At 43.7% G+C, this 14,414-nt stretch overlaps 1 protein-coding gene across 10 annotated transcripts in view; it reads right to left on the bottom strand.

Moving 5' to 3' along the window:
* Positions 1-13,861, bottom strand: part of AMBRA1 (autophagy and beclin 1 regulator 1) — a 208,474-nt gene extending 194,613 nt beyond the window's left edge. For 8 of the 10 annotated variants that reach the window (XR_009545601.1, XM_060176495.1, XM_016186443.2 and 5 more), the window contains exon 1: positions 13,723-13,861. The gene's annotated coding sequence lies outside the window, so the exon portion shown is untranslated. Of the gene's footprint in view, positions 1-13,507; positions 13,529-13,722 lie in introns of those variants that run through there. The other 2 variants (XM_060176497.1, XM_060176496.1) reach the window with 2 other exon arrangements.
* Positions 13,862-14,414: the final 553 nt, after the last annotated feature.

Genomic DNA, 14,414 nt, shown 5'->3' with positions numbered 1-14,414 from the left:
CAAGAGAAAGATACCTTGATGCCAGAAATACCTTTTTTCATTAACCATCTAGCAAATTAAGTCCTGAGGTTACCAAGAACCTTATTTAGACATCTTTGTCATCTCACTAATGTCTAAGCAAACCTATACCGAAATTATCACAGAAAGATAGTTACTAGGTCTTTAGGGAAGGTATTTCACATCCTTCCTTGGTAACATTCCAGTATCTTATAGTCAGGAAGTTCTTTCTAATTTCTAATCTATAACCCTTCTGTTGCAATTAACACACATTCCCTCCTGCCTTGTCCTCTGTGAAAAGAGAATATCTGCTAATACCACCTGAACAATATTCCTTTAGGAGATTATAAAATTTAGGAAGCCTAAAGCACAAGAACCTGTTCAAGGAACCCGGTTCGAGCCCCCGGCACCCCACCTGACCTGCAGGGGAGTCGCTTCACAAGTGAAGCAGGTCTGCAGGTGTCTATCTTTCTCACCCCCTTCTCTGTCTTCCCCTCCTTTCTCCATTTCTCTCTGTCCGATCCAACAATGACGACATCAATAACAACAGCGATAATAATAACTATAACAATAAAACAAGGGCAATAAAAAGGGATTTAATTAATTAATTTTAAAAAATTAGGAAGCCTGGAGAGTCGGGCGATAGTGCAGCGGGTTAAGCACATGTGGCGCAAAGCGCAAAGACCAGCGTAAGGATCCTGGTTTGAGCCCCCAGATCCCCACCTGCAGGGGTGTCACTTCACAGGCAATGAAGCAGGTCTGCAGGTGTCTATCTTTCTCTTCCTGTCTTCCCCTCCTCTCTCCATTGACCGGCTTAAGGATCCCAGTTCGAGTCCCCAGCTCCCCACCTACAGGGGAGTCCCTTCACCAGTGGTGAAGCAGGTCTGCAGGTGTCTATCTTTCTCTCCCCCTCTGTCTTCCCCATCTCTCTCCATTTCTCTTTGTCCTATCTAACAACGACGACATCAATAACAACAACAATAATAACTACAACAACAATGAAAAACAACAAGGAGAACAAAAGAGAAAAAATTTTTTAAAAGCTTCTTACATGGGGCCGGGCAGCAGCGCAGCAGGTTGAGCACACATAGCACGAAGGGTAAGGACTGGTGTAAGAATTCTAGTTCGAGCCCCAGGTTCCCCACCTGCATGAGGGTTGCTTCACAAGCAGTGAAGCACGTCTGCAGGTGTCTGTCTTTCCCTCCTCCTGTCTTGCCCTCCTCTCTGGGTTGCTCTCTGTCCTATCCAACAACTACAGCAAAAAGAATAATAATAACCACAACAATAATAAACATCAATGGCTACAAAAGGGGAAAAATAACCTCCAGGAGCAGTGGATTCTTAGTGCAGGCACTGATCCCAGCAATAACCCTGAAGGCAAAAAGGAAGGAAGGAAGGAAGGAAGGAAGGAAGGAAGGGAGGGAGGGAGGGAGGGAGGGAGGGAGGGAGGAAGGGAGGAAGGGAGGAAGGGAGGGTAAAAAAAGAGGAGGTCAGGCAGTAGTGCAGCGGGTTAAGCACACTTGGCTCGAAGCCAAGGACCGGCTTAGGATCCCAGTTCGAGCCCCCAGCTTCCCACCTGCAGGGGAGTCGCTTCATAGGAGGTGAAGCAGGTCTGCAGGTGTCTCTCTTTCTCTCCCTCTCTCTGTCTTCCCCTCCTCTCTCCATTTCTCTCTGTCCTATCCAACAATGACATTAATAACAACTACAGTAATAACTGCAACAATAAAAAACAGGGCAACAAAAGGGACTAAATATGATGAGAGTAGTAGTAATAGTAGCATAGATGTCAGATGGAGGCATAACCAGCTGAGCACATGCTACCATGCACAGGGACTCAGGTTCAAGCCCCCAGTCCCCACCTGCAGGAGAGAAAAGTTTCACAAGTTGAGAAGCAGTGCTGCAGGTGTCTCTCTTTCTCTCTCCCTTTTTACTCCTCTCCTCTCTATTTCTCTCAGTCCTACCAAATGAAAAAAAAGGAAAAGGAAGGAGGGGATGGCCACTGGGAGTGGTAAATACACGGTGGAACAACAAAAAATATGTAACAGTTTTTATTATCTTTATTTATTTATTTGATAGAGACAGCCAGAAATCTAGAGGGAAGGGAGTGATAGAGAGGGAGAGACAGAGAGACACCTGCAGCACTGCTTCACCACTCGCAAAGCTTTCCTCCTGCTGGTGGGGACTGAGGGCTTTAACCCAGGTCCTTGCACATTATAACATGAGCACTCAACCAGGTGTGCCACCACCCAGCTCCCCCCAAAAATTATACATTATTTTCATGTGAATAAAGAAATAAAGCACCTTAGCTAATTAACTAAAGTAATAATGTCTACGGGAAGGAAAACAGTAAGACAAAGACACTTGAGCTTTAAAAACCAATAATGCCCAAAACACAATCATCTACTAGGGAGATGAAAATATAAAAACTAATATAGCAAAGCTTCAAAGTACCTAAGTAAACCCCTAAACTCTGAAGGGAAGAAAATAAAAGACTGTGAGAATCATTGCTCTCAAAACCTTATAACTATAGCCATGCCCTAGACTCTTTCTTTTTCTACAAACTCCTAGGAGATTGCAAATTTAAGCAGCTTCGGAAAAAAATGAAGATACTTCTGCACCCCATAATGATCCTGGGTCCGTGCTTCCAGAAGGACACAGAATAAGAAAACTTCCAATGGAAGGATGGGGTACGGAACCCTAGTGGTGGGAACTGTGTGGAATTGTACCCCTCTTATCCTATGCTATGGTCTTGTCAACCATTATTAATGAAAGAAAAAAAGAAAGAAAGGAAGGAAAGAAGAAAGAATTCCTACCTTCACAGACTTAACTGATCAAAACATACAAATCCAGCTCTACACATTAACTTTTCTCCTTTTGTTTGTTTGGGGGTTGCCATTTTGGGGGCTTCACCAAAGGCCTCTCAGAAGTCTTTCTTTTCCTACTGATGAAAGACAGAAGCAGAGGGAGAGAGAGACACATGCAGCACTGCTCCACAACTTGTGGAGCTTCTCCCACTGCTGAGGGGGACAAAGGTTTGGCCCAGATCTCTCTGCTTGGGAAAATGCGCAATTCACTGGGTATGCCCCAGCCTAGCCCCTCCTTTTATCCTTCTTAAACCCGACTCCGTCAACTTTCTTTCTTTCTTTCTTTTTTTGTTTTTAAGATTGTATTTATTTATTAATGAGAAAGATAGGAGGAGAGAGAGCCAGACATCATTCTGGCACATGTGCTGCTGGGGATCGAACTCGGGACCTCATGCTTGAGAATCCAAAGCTTTATCACTGCACCACCTCCCGGACCACATCAGTCAGCTTTCTGACATTCTTCCTATGATGAGTGTAAACCCCAAGTGTATGTGCATGAGCATGAGCATGAGCATGAGCATGAGCATGAGCATGAGCATGAGCATGAGCAGGTACATGTGCATGTGCATGTGCATGTGCATGTGTATATGTATCAGGCTGTGGAGACAGCATAATCATTATACAGATGGCTTTTATGCCTGAGACCCTAAGGTCTCAGGTTCACTCCCCATCACCACTAAAGCCAGAGTTGAGCAGTGCTCTGGTTAAAACAAACAGGGGATCTGGCAGTAGCACAACGGGTTAAGCTCAGATGGCATGAAGTGCAAGGACCAGCTTAAGGATCCCGGTTCAAGACTCCAGTTCCCTACCTGTGTGTGTGTGTGTGTGGGGGGGGTCACTTCACAAGTGCTGGAGCAGGTCTGCAGGAGCCTATCTTTCTCTCCCCCTCTGTCTTCCCTCCTCTCTCAATTTCTCTCTGTCCTATCCAGCAACAACGGCAGCAGTGGCAACAATAACAATAACAACAAGGGCAACAAAATGGGAAAATAAGAATGTCCTCCAGAAGCAGTGGATTACTAGTGCAGGCACCAAGCCCCAGCGATAACCATGGAGGCAAAATAAATAAATAAATAAAACACCAGGTATCCTTAGTATATGCTCATTTCTGTTTCTAAGATTTGTTCTTAAATTCCTTGGTGCTGGGTCCAGAACACTCTTCTCCTCCTAGTCTACATGTATAATCTCATCCGTTTTCCTTGGCTGCAAACAGCCCTTAAACATCCTCTATCCAGAACCACTTTTGAGCAATAGCCCACAGACTGCTTACATGATGTCTACATTTAACGTGTTTTCACAGACATCTCACACTTAGCATGACTAAAATTAAGGTCTTCATTCCAAACACCTCAACTTTAGTTGAAATCTGTTCTTTCTCCAATGTTTCCATCTCAGAAATGGCAACCTCATCTACCCAAATGTTCATGCCAGAAATCTGGAAATCATATGACACATCTCCCCATACATCCATCAAATCCATTAAGTGTTCCCTGTCCTAATTCTAAAATAACTACTGAATCTTTTTACTCCTATCTCTAGTGCCTACACCTTAATCCAAATTAGCATCAGCTTTTGTCTAGACCACTGTAAGACTTCCTAACTATTATATATTTTTTCTCCTATTTTTTTCCTAGCTATTATATTTCCTCTACTTCTCTTGTCTAAATTTTCCACAACTTTTTTTATTTTATTTTTATATTTCAGAATTACATATCAACAGGGGTATGAATCCATACCAAATTTTCCACAATTTCTAGTTCATTTCTTTGTCCTTATCTTTACAAATTTCAGGGGGGAAATTGCTCAATATCAGCAAAGTGATCTTTTAACTCCTTTATTAGATCACAACACTTTTCTCTTAAAAAGTTCAAAGGCTTCCAATTAAACTTAGAAGAAAAAAAAAATTGGGAGTCGGGTGGTAGCGCAGCAGGTTAAGCGCAGGTGGCACAAAGCGCAAGGACCGGCATAAGGATCCCAGTTCGAGCCCCCAGCTCCCCACCTGCAGGGGAGTCACTTCACAAGCAGTGAAGCGGGTCTGCAGGAGTCTTTCCCTTGTCTCTCTGTCTTCCCCTCCTCTCTCCATTTCTCTGTCCTATCCAACAACAACGACATCAACAACAACAATAATAACTACAACAATAAAACAAGGGCAACAAAAGGGAATAAATAAATATTAAAACAAAAAAAATTAAAAAGAAAAAAAATTTTTTTTTTCCAGGGGGCAAGGATGTAGAGCACTGGGTTAAGCATACACTGTACTAAGGACTCAAGGACCCTAGTTCAAGCCCCTACTTCCCACCTGTGGGGGGGAGGGATTGCTTAACAAGTGATAAAGCAGGTCTGCAGGTGTCTGTCTTTCTCTCACCCTCTCTCAATTTCTCTATGTCCTATCCAATCAAGACAGAAGAAAAATGGCCTCCAGGAAGAGTGGATTCATAGTGCTGGCACGGAGCCAAGCAATAACCCTGGAGGCAAAAAGAAGAAAAGAGAAAAAAATTCAAAGTCCTTGACACAATCCTGGCTAACTATGTTCCTTCTATTCCCCACTCCTTCCTCCTCCACCACTCCCTTTCAGTTTCTCAGCGTGCCAAATTCTTTCCCTGCCCCAAAGCTATTCCGTCTACCTTCCTCTCTTTCATCCTGCTAGTCTCTACTTTAGAAATCTTCCCCAAGGCCCTAAGATACCTTGTTTTTTGTTGTTGTTGTTTTTAGAATTTATTTATGAGAAAGATAGGAGGAAAGAGAAAGAACCAGACATCACTCTGGTACATGTACTGGGGATTGAACTCAGGACCCCATGCTTGAGAGCCCAATGCTTTATCCACTGTGCCACTTCCCTGATCCCCGTATCTTGGCTTCTTTAGGACTTTATCAACTCCATATTTATTGCTGAATTATTTCTTTTTATTAATTTTTTATATCTATTTATTTTCCCTTTTGTTACCCTTGTTGTTTTTCATTGTTTTAGTAGTTATTGTTATTATTGATGTTGTCATAGTTAGATAGGACAGAGAGAAATAGAGAGAGATAGTGGACAAGACAGAGGAGGAGAGAAAGACACCTGCAGACCTGCTTCACTGCCTGTGAAGGAACTCCCCTGCAGGTGAGGAGCCGGGGGCTCAAACCGGGATCCTTCCGCCGGTCCTTGGCTTCACACCAAGTGTGCTTAACCTGCTGCGCTACCACCTGACCCCCTCTCCCTGCTGAATTATTTCTATTGCTTCTCCTCTAGATTATCACCTAAAAAGGTATGGACAGGGAGTCAGGCGGTAGCGCAGCAGGTTAAGCGCAGGAGGCGCAAAGCGCCAAGGACTGGCATAAGGATCCTGGTTTCAGCCCCCCCCCCCCCCCCCCCCCCGGCTCCCCACCTGCAGGGGAGTCGCTTCACAGGTGGTGAAACAAGTCTGCAGGTGTCTATCTTTCTCCCTGTCTTCTCCTCCTCTCCATTTCTTTGTCCTATACAACAATAACTACTACTACAACAATAAAACAACAAGGGCAGTGGTCTGGGAGATAATAAAGCTTTGGACTCTCAAGCATGAGGTCCTGAGTTCGATCCCCAGCAGCACATGTGCCAGAGTGATGTTCTGGTTCTTTCTCTCTCCTCCTATCTTCCTCATTAATAAATAAAATCTTTATCTTTTAAAAAACAGGCAACAGGATGATAAATGACATAGTGGGGGTTGTATTGTTAAATGGGAAACTGGGGAATGTTATGCATGTACAAACTATTGTATTTACTGTTGAATGTAAAACATTAATTCCCCAATAAAGAAATAAATTTAAAAAAAAAACGGGCAACAAAAGGGAATAAATAAATAGGGTGGGGGGGAATAGCATAATAGTTATGCAAACAGACTTTCATGCCTCAGGCTCCAAAGTCCCAGGTTCAATCCCCCACACCACCATAAGCCAGAGCTGAGCAGTGCTCTGATGTCTCTCTCTGTCTGGATCTCTCAAAAATAAAATAAATTAAAATGAGTAAATAAATATATATATATAAAAAAAAAGGAAGGCATGGACACTGCTTTTTTTTTTTTTTCACTCCAGTCTTTAGTACAGTTGCAAGACTTGAAAGGATATAGGAGGTGCAGGAGATAGCAGTGGCAGAGCTCTGGGCTTGCAAACATGAGGCCCACAGGTGGATCCTTGATCCCACATGTGCTGGAGCACCAAGCTTCTCTCTCCTATCCGATTCATTAAGGAGTAAATAAAATCTTTGAAAAACAGAGAGACCTGCATACTTGCTACACCACTGGTAAAGCTTTTCCTCCGTAGGTGGGGAACAGGGGCTCGAACCAGGGTCCTTGAGCATTATAACATGTGCACTCAACTTGGTGCACCACCACCTGGTCCCAAAAATAAATAAATCTTCTTGCATAGGCATTACACTCTCTCCCTAGCCCTGTCACTGAATTCTTAAGACCTTACCACTATGCACAAAAAACATAATATCACTCTTCCAAAAGTTTGCCCAAAGTAACTTGGTAGCTTTAACCTTTCCCTAAATATCATTCTTTTCCATGCTTTAAATCAACTTCTGGGTAATCTTTCAACAAGCTGCAGCTCAAACTGATAGTAAAATCCAAATACTAACTTAAGGCATTTTCTACCTGTTTTGCAAAGAAGTATTCATCTGTTCTTAAAATAGTTGTGGCCTGTTTTTGCTACATATATTACAAAATCTTCAAAGTTTTGCCATCTAGCTTCTATTTGGAACACTTTCAGACACTGTTGCTTTCGAGGTTTCTCTTTCCCAGTAAACACTAAGCCACTGAGCCAGGAGGTTGGGAAGATAATTTGGGGGGGGGGGGGTTTGTTTACATTGGTCAGCGAAACTAATTCTCCAAGTCAAACATGCAATATTAACCCTCTCTAACTCAGCACAAAATTTCACTTAAAATTATATATATATATATATATATATATATATATATATATATATATAATTAAGTTTGATTCTTGGGGGAATATATGTTCTCTCCTGGAAAGCAGAAATAAACAAATGACGAAATCATAAAATGTGAAATTTGCCTCAGTAACTACACAGCTAGAAATGTAATTTCAAGGAGTCTGGCAGTAGCGCAGTGGGTTAAGCACACGTGGCATGAAGCGCAAGGACCTGCGGAAGGATCCTGGTTCGAGACCCGGCTCCCCACCTGCAGGGGAGTTGCTTCACAGGTGGTGAAGCAGGCCTGCAGGTGACTACACACACACACACACACACACACACATATAATTTGTTTATTTATTTTTTTTTTTTTTCCTCCAGGGTTATTGCTGGGCTCGGTGCCTGCACCATGAATCCACCGCTCCTGGAGGCCATTTTTCCCCCTTTTGTTGCTCGTTGTTGTAGCCTCGCTATGGTTATTATTATTGCCATTGTTGATGCTGTTCGTTGTTGGATAGGACAGAGAGAAATGGAGAGAGATGGGGAAGACAGAGAGGGGGAGAGAAAGACAGACACCTGCAGACCTGCTTCACCGCCTGTGAAGCGACTATCTTATTTATTTTTGAGAGAGATGCAAAAAGAAAGAGAGAAACACCAGAGCACTGCCCAGCTCTGGCTTATGATGGTGCAAGGGATTGAACCTGGGACTTCGGAGCCTTAGGCATGAGTCTCTTTGCATAACCATTATGCTATCTACCCTCACCCAGGTGTCTGTAGGTGTCTATCTTTCTCTCCCCCTCTGTCTTCCCCTCCTCTCTCAATTTCTCTCTGGCCTACCCAACAACAACGACATCAATCATACTACAACAATAAAACAAGGGCAACAAAAGGGAATAAATAACAAATTTTAAAAATACTTAAAAATAAATAGATAAATAAATAATCTTTTTTCCTTACTGCTCAGATCAGGTTTATGAGTGTATAGAATTGAACCTAGGACTCTGGAGCCTCAGGTATGAAAGTCTTTTTGCATATACATTATGCTGTCTCCTCCACCCTAACATAAGTCAATCTCAAAACAAAATCACAAAGATACCAAACAAGGTTGTAAGAATTATTACATACATACTAAGCAGCAACCTACATGATCTCTCTTCAATCGCAAGACAATTCTCTTAAATCTCTCCCTCTAGGTAACGTTAAGTAGTTCAATTTATTATCTGCTACAAATGCACCTCAAGAGATGTATCAAGTGTTTAAATTCATTGTACTCAACTTTCAAAGGATAATTAATTTGGAAAAAATAATAAACATGAACTAAATTTCTTAGCTGAGCATACTGGGTACTTATAATAAGTCATAGTTATTCTTTACTATGCCAATCCCAACCTCATCACATATTAAGTAACAGACAAATAGTACATGTAACAATCTAAAATGAAGACTGCCACTGTGCTAGCAGCAGGGCAACTTCAATTTACTAAATCATAGTAAGCTGTGATTGCAACGTTTTAGAGGATTAAGGAAGTCACGACTAAAGATTCCAACCCCTGCAAATGCCAGGTTCTATGCTTACACCATTTTTTCTGTGTCAGTCGCTGTTTGTTTCTTTCTGAGTATCCCTTAAATCTCAATATTTATCAGCTACCTAGTCAACTCTGCTCCTCACTAGAATAAACATTCATGGATACTTTTGTATCACAGAATCTAAGGGGCAGTTCAGTACTTGCTCAATGAATGGAAGCCTCAGAAGGTAAGGACTGAAACAAAGTCACAATCAAGTAGTCACAAAAGGTCTGACTGCAAATTGTCCATACCTCAGAGAAAAAGCACAACCTGAGAACAATGCTCAAAGAGGAAAGAAAAAAGGCTTAGATGGAAAAGGAAGCCCTTAGGAAAAAGGAAGAGGCAGAGCAACTTCAAAATTTTACCTATGATCCTAACTAACTGGTGTCACTCCATCTAACCATACAACCTGAAAGTTTGTATACGACCTAAAATTTTCCGTAACACTACCAAGCACTTAGTCCTCCTCATTCATATTACTAAGCTTCTCTAGTGCTGATTGCACGTTTGTCACCTCTATCCTCCTTGACTGTCAGACATAATGCTACATGAAAGCACCCAATATGTCCAAAAGCCTAGATGTCTTCTGTTCCCCGTGACTGTAAAATGCATAGACATTAATATTTGAAGAGCACTTTATCTTTCTTATTATTTTTTAATTGTTGTTGTAGTTGTTGTTATTATTGATGTCGTCATTGTTAGGACAGAAAGAAATGGAGAGAGGAGGGGGAGACAGAGGGGGGAGAGAAAGACAGACACCTGCAGACCTGCTCCACTGCCTATGAAGGGACTCCCCTGCAGGTGAGGAACCAGGGCTCAAACCAGCATGCTTATGCAGGTCCTTGCTTTCGCGAGGATCCGCTGCACTGCCGCCCAACTCCCAAGCACTTTATCTTTCCAAAAGTAGTTCCATGTACTGTTTCTCAGCAGACATATGATGACAGAAACACTACTTTTCCCATTATTTAAGCACTCAAAATTTGAATCCTAGCCCTGCTACGGCGTAACATGCTGTGTAGTCTTGGTCACCTTACTGCCTAATTCAGTATCTATGAAGAAAATAATATCTACCCATTTACCCTATTAAATGAGGTAGCATAGTCAAGAACATGACACAGTAAATACTCAATAGTAGGACAGAAACCTTCCTGGGGAATGGAGGGGTAGATAGCATAATGGTTATGCAAAGAGACTCTCATGCCTGAGACTCCAGGTTCAATCCCCCGCACCACCATAAGCCAGAACTGAACAGTATTCTGGTAAAAAAAAAGGAAAGAAAAAAAAAAGAGAGAGAGAGAGAGAGAAAGAAACCTTCCTGGGACAACCTCAAAATTTGTACAAGATTTCTCAGCTAGCAAGCTGGTTAGCCTAGGACTTAAACCCAGGCTTCCCAAATCCGTAATCTGATTTCTACTACAATTTCACATTACTAGGCAGGCTGCCACATTCTCCTAGGCATGTAAATACATTCTGAGGGGCCAGGTGGTGTTGCACATGTTACAGTGCCCAAGGACCCCGGTTCAAGCCCCTAGTCCCCAGCTGCATGAGAAAAGCTTCACAAATGGTGAAGCAGGGCTGCAGGTGTCTCTGTCTTTCTCCCTGTCTACCCTCACCTTCTTCTCAGTTTCTAGTTCTCTACCCAATAAAACAAAGATGATACAAAAATTTAAATGCACTCTAACAATAATTGACCACAAAAACTTTACCTGTCAGAAACAAATTTTAGTTTAAGAAAACTCTTAACTTAAAAAAAAATTAACTTAGGGGGAGTCTGGCAGTAGCACAGTGGGTTAAGCGCAGCGGGTTAAGCGCAGGTGGCGCAAAGCGCAAGGACCGGCATAAGGATCCCGTTAGAGCCCCCGGCTCCCCACCTGCAGGGGAGTCGCTTCGAATGCGGTGAAGCAGGGCTGCAGGTGTCTATCTTTCTCTCCCCCTTCTGTCTTCTCCTCTCTCCATTTCTCTGTCTTATCTAACAACGATGACATAAACAACAATAACTACAACAACAATAAAACAAGGGCAACAAAAGGGAAAATAAATAAATTTTAAAAATTAACTTAGGGAAAGAAGTGACTTAATGTAAAATATCGGAGAGTCAGGCGGTAGCGCAGCGGGTTAAGCGCATGTGGCACAAAGCATTAACGGATCGGCATAAGGATCCGGGTTCGAGCCCCTGGCTCCCCAACTGCAGGGGAGTCGCTTCACAGGCAGTGAAGCAGGTCTGCAGATGTCTATCTTTCTCTCCCCTCTCTGTCTTCCCCTCCTCTCTCCATTTCTCTCTGTCCTATCCAACAACGACGACATCAATAACAACAATAATAATTACAATAATAAAAACAAAAAAGTTGGGGGTGGGGGTATAGCATAATGGTTATGCAAAGAGACTTTCATGCCTGAGGCTCCAAAGTCCTAGGTTCAATCCCCCACAATAACCATAAGCCAGAGGGGAGCAATGCTCTGGGGGAAAAAAAAAAAAAAAAACCTATGCATAACTTGTAAATATCAAGGGGGATGAAGGTTGCTTCCTTCTCTAAATGCTTTACTCAGATATAGATTCCCACCATAAAAACTTTTTCAGAAAATGTACATTCTTAGCCTAACCTTAGCCTAACCTCTCTACCTAGATTCTCCATCAAAAGAAGCTAGTGGGGGGCCGGGTGGTTGCACACCTGGTTGAGTGCACACGTTAAAATGCACAGGATCCTGGCTTGAGCCTCCAGTCCTCATCTACAAGGCGGAAGCTTCACAAGCAGTTAAGCAGTTCTGCTGGTGTCTCTCTCTCTCTCTCTCTCTCTCTCCCTCTCCATCACCCCCTTCCCTCTCAATTTCTGGCTGTCATTATCCAACATATAAAAAAAGATTTTAAAAAAGTAAAAGAAAAAAAAAAAGGAGGTTGGTGGTTCTTTAATTCCTGTCTGGGAGAACTGAGCTCTTAAAAAACCAGGAAATCTTGATCAAAAACCCTTCCTTCACATCTTACTGATCTCAAGCCTGCTTCATACCCACTCCACCCTACCCCCCAAAAAAGAGAAATAATAATTGTTCCAAAACTCATATGGGAATGCTAAAACTTGTTAAACAAATATAGATCCATTCAACTGCCTGCCAATGACTAGGAATTTAAATCTGAAAACCATTCTCTTTACTGATTCTACATACCATGGAAACATCCAACCTAGAATGACCTCTGGGCTGATTACACTTTCAACAAACAAGTTACACAAATTAGAATCATAACAAGAATCCAGAGGGAGAAAAAATAAATAAATCCACTTAGCCCCCAAATGTCCAAGTTGGAAAAAAGGAAAGCATAACAAGAGTTCCCAGAATGTTAACTTTTGGTCTAAACTAGTCTCACTATTTGAATGATTCCTACACATCACCTTTTAAAAGCTCGTGTAAAGCAGTAACTAAATCTCTAGTCAAATATATCAAAGCTGTTCCAAAAGAGAGCCCTTTCACTAGGTTCTTCCTAGAAAGCAAATTCAAAGAATAATCATTTGACTTTAAATCCTCACGATCCTCATTGAGCCACTCAACCTAACAGCTGAGAGACTTCCACTTAAGAAATATAGGCTGACGGGAAGGAAATTAAAGAAAGGGAGGAAGGAAGAAAGGAAAGAAGGAAACTGGACCATAAACAAAACGATCTGTAAAATAAAATAAAATGGAAACTGCCATTGCTACTCTCAATGAAATGATACAGACTGCTCAGCAGCAACAACACATCATCCTTTCACTTCTGTAGAACCTACAATCTATATTCCTAAGAAGAAAGAAATCACGGGCCATCATCAGAACAGCAGATGACCGTGTGCCTAAGCTGGCAAAATGGAAGGGGTGAAGGTGAGGGGAAGGAACAGGCACATGACCCCAAAATGACTTACGGTGCATTTAAAGACCTCTCAAGGATACAGGAGAAAAGTCACGTCCCAGAACTCAGCCTCGGTCTCCCTACTTCCCAAAAGAGCCAGGACGTGACACCTGACTCGGAAGGAGCCAGAGGGCCGAATGCTACCCGCCTCCACCCACCCACTCCAGAGTCCCTCTCCCAAAGCCGGACTTCAGAGGGGGCGCCGGTGCAATCGGCTCCTGACACCTGGAGCCTGGGGGGCTGGACGCGCGCACAGCTCCGTCCGTTCCCGGAGAGCGACCCCCCACCTGTCCCCGGCACCCCACATCCCTTCCCTACCTAATCACACCAGGCAGCTCGGCATCACTCCCTCCTTCCGGTTTTTCCTTCCGCACCCCGGGGCCTCACCGACCGCGCCCCCGAGCGCAGCCGGGTAGCTCCTCCTCCGGCCGAGTCTCCGCGGCAGGCCCGCCCGCCCACCCCGGGCGCCAAGGTCTCCAGCCGGCGGCGGAAGGATGCCGGGCTCCGGCCTCCCAGGCTCCTCCCGGGCCTACCTGCGAGGCGGGCGGGGGCTTGGCTTGCAGCCCAGCTGGGACACCAAGCCACCGAGAGGAAGAAGGGGCGGAAGGGCAGCGACGGATCCTCTCTCTCCACCGGCGGGAGAGAACAGCCTGGCCGCTGGGGGCCTCGCGGGGAAGTCAGCCTTCGACCCGGCGCCGCCACCGACGCTCAGGAGACATCAAGCGAGAAGACGGCGCAAGAGATCACCGAATACACGAACGCCCCAGGCATCAACGGCGGAGTGCGCACAGTCGTTCAAGGCACCACAGTCGAGCGCCGAAAAATAGCTTCGTTCCAACGCAAGGTCGGGCTACTGTCCAAGGCATCAACAAACAAGCCCAGAGCATAAACCAGGAAATAAAAGTAGTCCGCGCTATTGCCTTTTTCTATGTCCGTTGCCGGCTGTTTGTGTTGTTTAGGAAACCCGAGCGTTTCTTGGGCGTGTTCAAGATCGCGTGGTAGCACAAGAACATTTTTGTGTATACCTCAATGACTACCTTATGGACTCCCAGATGAGCAAATGTGACCCTGAGTGTTTCCACATCAAGCAGTGAGATCAAGTAAAATAAATAAGAAAGGGCGGGTGTAAATAATGGTTATGCAAAGAGATTCTAATACTTGAGGATCCAAAGTACCAGGTTCAATCCCCCGCACCACCATAAACCGGAGCTGAGCAGTGCTCTGG

The sequence above is a fragment of the Erinaceus europaeus genome, chromosome 17 (assembly GCF_950295315.1).
Source record: "Erinaceus europaeus chromosome 17, mEriEur2.1, whole genome shotgun sequence".
Taxonomy (NCBI): Eukaryota; Metazoa; Chordata; class Mammalia; order Eulipotyphla; family Erinaceidae; genus Erinaceus; species Erinaceus europaeus.
Note: the sequence above shows the minus strand (reverse complement) of the source record. Positions and strands in the feature narration are given on the sequence as shown.